Here is a 12,114-nt window from a genome sequence, read left to right as displayed (position 1 = left end):
AATGATCTCACAGTTCATGAGTTCGAACCCCACGACAGGCTCTGTGCTGACAGCTCAAAACCTGAAGACTGCTTTGGTTCTGGTTTCTGTGTCTCCCTCTCTGCCCGTCTGCCACCTGTGCTCTGTATCTCTCTGTCTCTCTCTGTCTCTCTCTCTCAAAAATAAACATTAAAAAAATTTTTTTAAAAATCCTGTGTACATTTCTTTAAATGTAGACATGAACATCACACATTATTTTTATTGCTTTTCCCTTACTTTACCAGAAAAAAAGAATGGCAGCCAGTAGTAGAAGTAGAAGTTGAAGTTGAGAATATACTAGTTGATGATCTCAGGATATAGAGCCCTGGCAGAAACACAGAAATGTCAGGCAAGAAGTCATGGATGCAGGTGCTATTAAAAAGGTTTCAGCATAAAACCAAAAAGTTTAAAGAGAAGTTCCATAAGTAGTATTTCAACAAGTGTCAAACCATTTCTTTCAGCAAATACACTCAACAGAATAATTTTTTTTAAATATTAACTATTTAACATACAATGTTTTACTAAGAAGGAAATAAAATGTTCTTTAAAATATTCCTTTTATTAAAATCTGAAAGTAACATATTTTGGTATGACCTAGTCACCTATGGTTAACCTACCTCAAATTCATGTTTTCCTATAAAGTAGCATCAGTACTGTTAAAGATGACATGTAGGGATGACATTTGATAATCACAGTTCCTAAGTGGCTTTACAAGCTTCAAAGAATCACTACAATGCTGATTAGAAGGATCATGCTGTTTTAATCAATCACTTCCTGGAGGCTGGAATATGAAGCATTGATAGAGGCCAAGCGATTATGATTACTAAAAACTGAGCTCACAGAAATTTCCTATCTTAAAAACAAAACAAAAACAAAAACAAAAACGGAAACAAAACAAAAAACAACCTCAAACAAAAAAGCCCTGTAAGTGCAAAGATCACCTGCAACAACAGAGGTAATTAATTTCTTCTACAATTCGTCTGAAACAAAACTGACATTAAATGGTAAGAAAAGAATATTTTTGTTTTATTAAAAAAAAAATCAGCTTTTAACACACTACAGTTGTTTCTCTTCAGTATCTTATTTGCTAAGAACCTTATGTACAACCAAACCAATAACCGAATAGAATATAAACCTTTAAAAGAAAAGTTCTAGAACAAAGGAATTTTAAAACCTCTCTATTCAGAAAAAGCATTAAAGTTATAACATTTAATTCCCTCAGAAATGTTTTTTTTTCCTTAAGTCTGTTACAGTCAGAATAGCAGCACATGTATTTAACCAACAAATATTTACTGAATGCTTACTATTTCAAGGCACTACTGTTTAAGACTCTGGAGATTCAGTGATAAAACCGATAAACTCCTGCCCTCATGGAGCTTATATTCTAACAGAAAGCTGTACACAAACATGTAAAAGTAACAGTATGTCAATGGCAGTGAGTATTATGGAGAAAAATAAAGGAAAAATGGAAAGAAGGAAGGGAAAGGTAATTGTTATTTGGTCAGGAAAATTTGTATTTCACCACAGATCTGAAGAAAGTAGGGGAACACACCATGCAGCTATCTGGGCAAGAGGAATTAAGGCAATAGGAACAATAAACACAAAGGACCTGAGGAAGTGGATATGCCTTCCTCACGTTTAGGCATACCTTAAGAAATGTTTAAGACATGTTTAAGAATTACCAATGAAGGGTTTCTGGGTGGCTCAGTATGTTAAGTTTCCCACTTTGACTCAGGTCATGATCTCACCGTTCATGAGTTCAAGTCGCGTTGGGCTCTGTGCTGACAGCTCAGAGCCTGGAGCTTGTTTCAGATTCTGTGTCTCCCTCTCTCTGCCCCTCCCCTGCTCACACTCTGTCTCTCTCTCAAAAATAAATAAACATTTATTCTTATTTATTTATTTAGTTTATTTAAGAGAGCATGGAAGAACAGGGGAGAGGCAAGAGAAAGAAGAAAAGAGAGAATTCCAAGCAGGCTCTGCACTGCCAGCACAGAGACCGATGCGGTGCTGGAACCCATTAACTGTGGGATCATGACCTGACCTGAGCTGAAATCAAGAGTTGGTTGCTTAACTGACTGAGCTACTCAGGTGCCCCTCAAAAATAAGTAAACATTTAAAAAAAAATTTTTTTAAGAATTACCAATGAGGTGTTGTTTTTTAGGGTCTATGAAGGGCTACTTTTACACCCCTACATCAAATATAGTAATAAAACATTTACTATGAAATATTTGTAAATGGCTGTTGCTCAAACTATTTGAGAATAAACCATCATAATCACTACATCTACAGACTTCCAGCACTTTAATTCAGTGCCCAGCACATGCTTAGTAAGTATGAAACAAAGACAAGAGAGAAATAGATAAAGCTAAATAAGAAAAATACTGCTAAGATTCCTCCAAAGAAAGTTTGGAGCATGGGCTACTATTCCATCAGGCATGGGAAGAGGTTGTAAGGCAAAAACAAAAAGTAGTCTACCCCCTAATCTCTCCAAACTTCAAAGTCTAACTGCAGGATACAGAGGAGGGAACTATACTCAAAGACTTATGTCCATTAATTATCTTAGGAAAGCAGACTGTTTACAAATGCTCTAACATCAATCTAAAAGCTTGCTTATTTTCCTAACACTCTTTTCATTCGTATTTGTTGAATCTGACAAATCAAAAAGTTATTCCTCGCATTATTGGGACAACTGGTGAAATCAGAGTAATATCTATACATCAGATAATAGTATCAAGGTAATTTCCCATTTTGGTAACTGTACTGTCATTATGTAAGAAAGTCCTTGTTTTTAGAAGATAAACACTGATGTATTTAGGAATACAGGAGCATATCTCAAAGAGTCCAGGAAAAAAATTAAAGTATACATACAGGAAAAAGAAAACAAATGTGGTAAAATGTTAACATTTGAAGAGTGGAAAAAGGGTGAGGGAGAGTACTGCATGAATAGTTTCCTTCATCTTATTATATGCTTTCATTTGTAGAAATGAATAATAAATTATCATTCCATAGACAACAATAAAAATAATTAAGAAAAAATTATCTCTGTATTTACACTTCTTCAAACGTCAGGTTCTTGATCTGAAAGTGAAAATACCACCATCTTCCATAATCAAATGACCACTATGAACCTCAAATGACAAAATCCACATGAAAGCACTCTGTACTTACAAATCATTTTTGTAAGACTAGTATGGCCTTTTCCCTGTATCCCACACTTTTCCTGTTAATATCACCTACTATTATTAAAAGGCCAAAATCTGCACTTCCCATTCCACTGATTATATATGATATAAAATAATAATTTTTAAGGAGAAATAACACATTAAAGGTACATAGATTATGGGACTTCTCAATATCAGAAATACAAGAAAGTATTTTTTATAATTGAGAAAATGTGGCATATCTCTTCTCTAAACATCACATTCTTTTAATTTTTTTTTTTTAATGCTTATTCATTTTTGAGAGGGAGACATGGAGCGTGAGTGGGGGAGGAGCAGAGAGAGGCAGACAGGCTCCAAGCTGTCAGCACAGAGACTGATGCATGGCTCGAACTCACAAACTGAACTCACGAACTGTGAGATCATCACCTGAGCTGACATTGTCAGGTGTTCAACCAACTAAGCCACCCAGGCACCCCGCTAAGCATCAAATTCTTAATAACCAATCTGGACACCACACCATCACCAATTAAACATGCCCAAGATGAAATTCACCTCTCCACTTAACTCTTCCTTCTTACCCTCCTTTTCACACAGCTCTTCCTGATTCCTCCAACTCAGCTGGTAATAACACTACCCAGCTAATGATTTAAGGGGAGAAATAAAGAAGTCATTCTTAACTCCTCTTTCTTGCATCATCCATAACCATTCCATCAAGCAAACACCCTAATCATTTTATTTTTTTAATTTTTTTCAAATCCATGACTAATCTCATTCCAGCTGGGCCTCTGCCCCAGTTCAAGATCTCATCATCTAGAGTCCTAGACTACTACATTGTCCTCTGAAATAACCTCCTGGATATAAACACTGCTTTTCAGACTTACAAACCATCAGATAAAGTTTAACTCCCCTAAGCATCACTTAACAAGGCCCTTCATAGTCAGCTTCACCTACTTCCCTAGCCCAACTTCTAGTAATACTGAAATTTTTTTTAAGATTTCTCCTAACCACTTAAGAAGAATTATTACATTTTGGATTTTATTGTCTTGTTTTGTTAATTTGTCCGTTTCTTTCTAAAGTTTCTAGCAGTATAATTTTTTGCAAATCTCAAAAAGAGATTTTCACATATATTCCACAGCCAAGACAAAAAGGAAATTTTCTAATTCTGAGCCTTGTGAGAAAAATGCCACTAGAAAAATGGATCATGGTTATCAGAAATACAAGATTAGTCTAGGCTTGTGGGCAAAAAGTAAATGCGGCAAAGGGAATCAACTTATACTCAAGAATTTCCTTACAAGTTAAGACTGAAGTAGGGCTGTATATAATGATATGCCTAATGACTACTGAACAAAGAAAGTCTTTAAGTTGAAATGGGAGAAAACTTTATATATATTTACCCTAGTACCAATGACCAAGAAAAAATAAAAATACAGGAAACACAGCTTGTGTGGAGAAGGGAACAATTAATAAAATATTCTGTTTTTGTCATTTAACAAAATCTGCTCTGAGAAAAATCAGCAAGTCATATAACTTTTTATTTCCCAATCAACAGCACAAAAATAATACATTAAACTTAAAATTTAACATATTTTTTCTGGAATCCTCATGCATTTATAGTCTTCTAAGACCTTTAGGTAGGAGCACCTGGGTGGCTCCAGTCAGTTAATTGTCTGACTCTTGATTTTGGCTCAAGTCATGATTTCATGGTCAGTGGTGAGATGGAACCCTACATCAGGCTCCATGCTGGGCATGGAACCTGTTTAAATTCTCTCTCTCCCTCTTCTTCTGCCCCTCCCCAACTTGTGTGCATGTGCACGCACACGTGCATGCACGTGTGCACTCTCTAAAAACAAAGAAAAAAAAAAGACCTTTAGGTAAAAATACCTAAGAAAAATGAGAATTAATACCCAAATATGTCTCCCCAATATATTAAAGAAAAAAATGCCATAGTTCTATTAAACAGTGTAACTAGAAACAAATTTAAAAGTACCACTTGAAAATGTGTTAGATTTATGCATTTTTAATACTAAGTTTTAAATGTCTGTTTTCGAGTCTTTTTAAATGCCAAAATAATTCACTTTTAAAAATAAGTGTTTTGGGGCGCCTGGGTGGCGCAGTCGGTTAAGCGTCCGAATTCAGCCAGGTCACGATCTCGAGGTCGGTGAGTTCGAGCCCCGCATCGGGCTCTGGGCTGATGGCTCAGAGCCTTGAGCCTGTTTCCGATTCTGTGTCTCCCTCTCTCTCTGCCCCTCCCCCATTCATGCTCTGTCTCTCTGTGTCCCAAAAATAAATAAACGTTGAAAAAAAAAAATTTTTTTTTAAAAAATAAGTTTTATTTTCTTCTGGTCAAGGCAAAAGTAAGAAGAAAATAAGACCATACTCTCAATGGCTTCCACACATATGAATTAAATTTTATTTTCTCCTGTTAATCTATCTCTCATGTCAATTTAATCCTTAGACCAGCCAGAAGAATTCTGAAGGGTAAAGAAAATGTTTCCTCCCCAATAATTCTTAATCCTATATTTTATTCTAATATTATTCTAATTCCCAATGTTAAATTCTAGAAACTATATTAAACATTGGTTTATTTAATATACCCGAGGCCTATTTATTAGCAACTCAATTATTCTATTTTTTTCTTTCATTCCTGAATTCTAGGTCCCATTATTATTAGATACACATTCATGCCAAAATTCTAGAAATACTCATCACATAAAATAATTCAGAAAATCGTGGATAGGTATCTTAATTCTGATTAATGGGGGTACCATATGGCAGTATGAGAAAGATTTAATTTATTTCCATTTGTTCATTAATACAAAAGCATTTATTAAATACAAGTAGGGTTACATAATTTTTTTAAAATATGTGAATATTTCAAGTGTCCAGAAAATAAATGGAATGACAGTACAATCTAAACAATAATATGAACCCACTTTAATCTCTATTTTACACAGATCCTATAGTAGTTTACCAAATCACCCTCTGTGCAGCTAGATAAAAGTTTCTTTCAGAAACAGTTTACTATGGTATATATCTGGTCCACGTGAAACCGTGAGAAAAGGCAAGTTCAAAAAATGCAATATCAATAAACACGATCTCCAATAAAAACAAGAAATTAGTTCATCAGTTTTAGCTTAAAATGAAAAGCCTATGAGCACTGGGTGTTGTATGGAAACCAATTTGACAATAAATTTCATGTATAAAATAAAAAAAAAAAAAGAATGAAAAAGGAAAAAAAAAAGAAAGTTCAAAATTCTTAAAAAAAAAAAAAAAAAAAGAAAAGCCTAAGTGGGGGGAAGTAACCTTTTTTCACTACAAGACTTAATTTTTTTTGTTTCTGCTATCAAAATATAAGTTGGTAGTTATAATAAAGAGGATACAAGCAAGTAAAGAAACCAAAAGTGGGTTACTATTGTACAGTCAAGAAGTGAACATAGCAGAGATTTTCAGACTGCAGATAATGACCATATATATGTTACAGCTATTCTGAAGTAAACATAACAAAACAGAATGTGCAATACTATAGTAAGAATAAATGTTATTCAAGAAACATTTCTTTCAGTTGTATGTATGTATATATATATTGAGGCACCATGCAAAATGTTTTTTCCTCAATGTGTCTCAGAGACAAAAAGTTTGAGGCCACTGCTGACTCTACCATTTCACTGTGGGCTGGGACACACTTCCTAAGCTTTTAGCTTCTTTATTCGTGAAATGGTGCAGAAAACAGATATTTGACAATGGTCACAGAAAACATTAAATGAGGTAATGTACACAAAATAACAGTATCTGACACAGATAAGTTCTTGATAAGTATTAACTTTAATTAACATACCTCCCAATTATACATGGTAGTTATTACCCTCTAGATTTTGGCTTAATAGATTTTTCATTTTAATTTTTAAGTAAGATCACTTAGATCATCTAAAAACAAAAATCGAAGAATAAGCCATAGCAATAAATGAGTTTTAAATCAAAATAAGATCAACCAACTTTGTTGTCAAATTCTTGACCAATCACCAAGCCAAGATATGAACAGAATGATAAAGTTTGGTGCCTGTGTTTCCCTTTTGGTTCCCTTCTCTGTTTCTAATTATACAATTATTCAAACATTTTCTCTTCCTAACCAAATGCTGTAATTCTATGCCATTCAGGCCTTCATTCAATAATAAAAATACCAAACTTCACACAATTATAATAGGCCTTGAGTTCATGAAGAAGTTACTCAATGAGGCAGCATAAAAGCTCTTTTACAAAAAAAGACCTGGTTTTGAAACACCTATCAGACATTTATGACTATGGAACTATAGACAAAACATATGACGTCTCTAAATTTCAGTTTCCATAACTACAAAATAGGGTGAATTCATCTATCTCTTAGGGTCCCTCAAAATTAAACAAGCACTTAGCACAAAGAGAACTATATATATGAATTCCTGTCCCCCCCACCAACAAGGCCAGTCTGTCACTCTGTAAACATTTCAAGTAATAAAATTGTCCCAATTTTAGAGACTACTCCAATCATGTGCAACTATATCTATCAGAAAATTCTTACAGTGATATGAAAATGCCATGAGTTTAAAGGAGGAAAATATCATGATGAGCTGAAGTAGTTGGGAGGCAGCTTCATTCAAAGACAGTTTCATGAATGAAGTGTAACTTGGAAATGGGCCTGGAAACATAGATGAGATTTGGATGAGCAGAAAAGACTCAGAAGGTTAATTGTTCATTCACTCATTCACGGAGTTACTGCCATCAAATACGTGCTGAATGCTTACTATGTGCCAAGAACTTTCTAGATGCTAGGGATCGAGCTGGGAACTAAAGCAGATTTAGTCTCTTCCTTCAAGAACTATATATCCCAGTGGAGCAAGACAGAGAAACAAGTTATAAAATGTATAAGATGTCAGATTTTAAGATAAAGTCTATGGAGGAAAAAAATTAAGTGGGTAAGGAGGATAAGAAGTGCTTAAAAAAAAGAATGGATACTATTTTAAGTACAGTGGTCAGGGAAGACAACACTGATAAAGTGGCATTTAAACAGAGCCCTAGGCACTTTCTATAGGCGAAAGCGGGCAACAGACTGTGCATCCCCGCCTCACCAGGTTCCTGTGGAAGTAAAGTAGAATTTCATAAGAACATAATGGATGGAGAAGAGAAAACCTATGGTGGCTGTGAAGGCCTGACGGATGCCATGAGTGTCAAATTGGTATCTTCAGGTGGTCATGAATTTATTGTCAAAAGAGAGCATGCACTAACATCTGAAACAGTAAAGCCATGTTGAGTGACCCAGCTCGGTTTGCAGAGAACAAAAGTAATTAAGACAATTTTAGACAGATTCTTTCACATGTGCTATCAAAAGTATGCATGTATTTTACCTACAAGGTTCACTACACTGACAACTCCATGGAGATTCCAAAATTCCCAACTGAAATTTTACTGGAACTGCTGATGGCTGTGAACCTCCCAAATTGTTAAATAAGTTATAATTAATTAACAAACACATACATAGATAGATAAGTAAATAACAAATTCCTAAAGCAAGGAGCAAGTTAGAAAGAAAACAGCAAAGTTTTCTTTGTGTAAGTGCAAAGGCCCTGACAACAAAAACCAAGCACACATGTAGAGGTGGGAACTCACAGTATCTTTGATCAACAGTACCTAACAGAAAACAAGGGAGGACAGCATAAGTGAAAATACAGCCTGAAGACATTGCAGAGAGACTTGACTTCTAAATTTGATTTTATACTATTAGCAAGAAGAGCCGCTAAACAGTTTTGAACAGCCCAGTGAAATGAATGAAATCACAGCTTAAGAAAAAACATAATCAATACTCAACTTATTCAGAGTTTGTGCTTATTGCTAACTACACAAAACTACTTTTTGTACAAAAAGTTATTTGGGGGCGCCTGGGTGGCGCAGTCGGCTAAGCGTCCGACTTCAGCCAGGTCACGATCTCGCGGTCTGTGAGTTCGAGCCCCGCGTCGGGCTCTGGGCTGATGGCTCAGAGCCTGGAGCCTGTTTCCGATTCTGTGTCTCCCTCTCTCTCTGCCCCTCCCCCGTTCATGCTCTGTCTCTCTCTGTCCCAAAAATAAATAAACGTTGAAAAAAAAAATTTTTTTTTAAATAAAAAAAAAAAAAGTTATTTGGGGGAACCCATGTGGCTCAGTCAGTTAAGCATCCTACTCGATTTCAGCTCAGGTCATGATCTCACGGATACTGAGTTCAAGCCAGGAGTCAGGCTCTGCACTGACAGTGCTGAGGCCGTTTGGGATTGTGTCTCTCTCCCTCTGTTTCTCACCTCCTTGCACACTCTCTCTCTCCCTCTCAAAATAAATAAATAAATAATTAAAAAAATAAGTAACTTGTGGGGCGTCTGGGTGACTCAGTCAGGTAAGCATCCGACTCTTGGTTTCCACTCAAGTCATGATCTCACAGTTTGTGAGTTGGAGCCCCACCTTGGGTTCTACACTGATAGTGCAGAGCCTGTTTGGGATTCTCTCTCTCCCCCTCTCTCTGTCCCTTCCCTGCATGTGTGCTTTCTCTCAAAAATAAATAAATAAACTTGAAAGAAGAAAAAAGAAAAGTAACTTGTTTCTTCTTCACTTTCTTTAGATGCTGGCTCAATTAATACCAATTTTCAGCTTAATGTGGAAAAAATAATTTAAATAACTAGTGACTCTATACAGAACTGTTACTTTTAAAAAGCCTTTGATATGGTGAAGGCAGAAACTATTGGCTAAAATGATATTCTGAATTAGCTACAGAGTTCAATTACTTTCTTTCAAGTTCACAAATAATAAAGATGGCTAAATAAGCCCATTTAATATCTTTGTGGGGGGAGGTGATTTGGTTTCTTTTGTCTTTTTTTAATTTTGTAATGTTTATTTATTTTTGAGAAAGAGAGTGAGAGCGGGGGGGGGGGGGGGGGGCATGCAGAGAAAGTGGGAAACACAGAATCGGAAGCAGGCTCCAGGCTCTGAGATGTCAGCACAGAGCCCAACAAGGGGCTTGAACCCACGAACTGTGAGATCATGATCTGAGCCAAAGTCAGATGCTTAACCGACTGAGCCACCCAGGCGCCCTATTTCTTTGGTTTTTTTTAAGTAGGCTCCACACCCAGCACAGAGCCCAATGCAGGGCTTGAACTCATGATCCTGAGATCACAACCTGAACTGAAATCGAGTCAGATGCTTAACCAACTGAGCCACCCAGGAATCCCATTATCTTTGATATCAGTAATAAAACAATAAAACATTGATATATTAAGATTTTTAACAAATAACACTGTGGTATATATTATTCTTGGTTGCATGTTTAGCATAAAGAAAAAATGCAAATATTAAACCAAATTCTTTATCACTTTGAGAATAGAAAGCTATAATTAACATGTGTTCAACAAGAGAAAACAGAATTAGATGATCTTTGAAACATGACATATTTTATAGCATGAAAAATTATAATCAAATGTTTTAATTTTCTTTTAATTTGTTGCAAAAATGTTTCCAAATTATTTGAAAACCATAAATCTCAAAAAAAACCTAAATAAAGACAATAAACATGAAAATCACCCAAGGTACATTAAAACAAATGCTTAAAACTACAAATGAATAGAAACATCTTAAAAGCAACTGGGGGAAAGAAATGCATATTGTACAAAGGAACAAATACAATGATGACAATTTTCTCATCAGAAATAATGTTAGCTAGAAGACAGTGAAACAATATCTTAAAAGTACTGAAAGTAAAATATTGTCCACTGAGAACTGTTTACCTGCTAAAATACCTTTCAAAAGCAAAGGTGACTTAAAGACAACAGCAATCAATGAAACAAAAAACAAGGAAACCAAGGTCAATGAAAATACAAGTTGATTCCTTGAGAATATTATTAAAATTGATAAATCTTTTAACCCAAATGATTAGGAAAAAGAGACAAAACACAAATGACCAATAACAGGAATAAGAGAAGTGGCATCACTACAGATTCTACAGATATTAGAAAGATAACAAGTAAATATTATGAACAACTTTATGCTAAGAAATTCACCAATTCTTTGAAAGACACAAATGAGCTCCTTCCACAAGAAAAGACCTGAATAACCCAGTATCTATTAAAGAAATTGAATCTATAGTTAAAAACCTTCCAGCAAAACTTCTAGGCCCAGATGGTTTCACTAGGGAAATCTACCAAACAATTAAGGAATGATACAAATTCTACACAAGTCTTCAGGAAACTGGGCGGGGGGGGGGGGGGGGGGGGGGGGATAAAATGGTAGGAGGTAATTCCCAATCCATTCTATGAGGCCAACATAACCCTGATACCAAAACCAGACAAGGACATCATAAGAAATGAAACTTAAAGATCAATACCCTTCACAGATATTTGCAAAAATTCTTAATAAAGTTTTAACAAACCAAATCCAGGAATATATGAAAAAGATAATACATCATGACCAAGTGTGGTTTGTCCCAGGAATGCAGGTTAGTTTAACATTCAATCAAAATCAAACGTAATTCCCTATACTAAAGAACAACAAAAAAACTATGATCTCAATATATGCAGATAAAGTATTGATAATATTCAACATCCCTTTCTGATATTCAAAAGTCTTGACAACTAAAAATAGAGGGGAACTTCCTCAATTCCACAAAAGAAAATCTGTGAAAAACCTTTGGTCAACACATATTTAAGGGCGAAAGTGCGCATGCTTTCTCCTTTAACATCATGAACAAGACAAGGAAGTCAGTCCACTGTCACCACTCCTACTTTACTAAAAATTCTAGCTAGTGAAATAAGGTAGGAAAAAGAAAAGTAAAGGCATCCAAATTGGAGAGGAAGTAAAAATTGTCTTTATTTGAGGATAACAAATCAGCTAGGTAGGAGATCTGAATCTATTTTTTTTTAAAGTTACTAAAACAAATACATGAGGTTAGC

At 35.2% G+C, this 12,114-nt stretch overlaps 1 protein-coding gene and 1 pseudogene across 6 annotated transcripts in view; one reads left to right on the top strand and one right to left on the bottom strand.

Moving 5' to 3' along the window:
• Positions 1-12,114, bottom strand: part of SMAP1 (small ArfGAP 1) — a 279,736-nt gene that overhangs the window by 163,695 nt on the left and 103,927 nt on the right. The window lies entirely within an intron of this gene.
• LOC123385423 lies at positions 8,323-8,657 on the top strand (annotated as a pseudogene).

Source organism: Felis catus, chromosome B2 (assembly GCF_018350175.1).
Source record: "Felis catus isolate Fca126 chromosome B2, F.catus_Fca126_mat1.0, whole genome shotgun sequence".
Taxonomy (NCBI): domain Eukaryota; kingdom Metazoa; phylum Chordata; class Mammalia; order Carnivora; family Felidae; genus Felis; species Felis catus.
The sequence above is the reverse complement of the archived record's forward strand: the minus strand, read 5'-3'. Positions and strand labels throughout refer to the sequence as shown.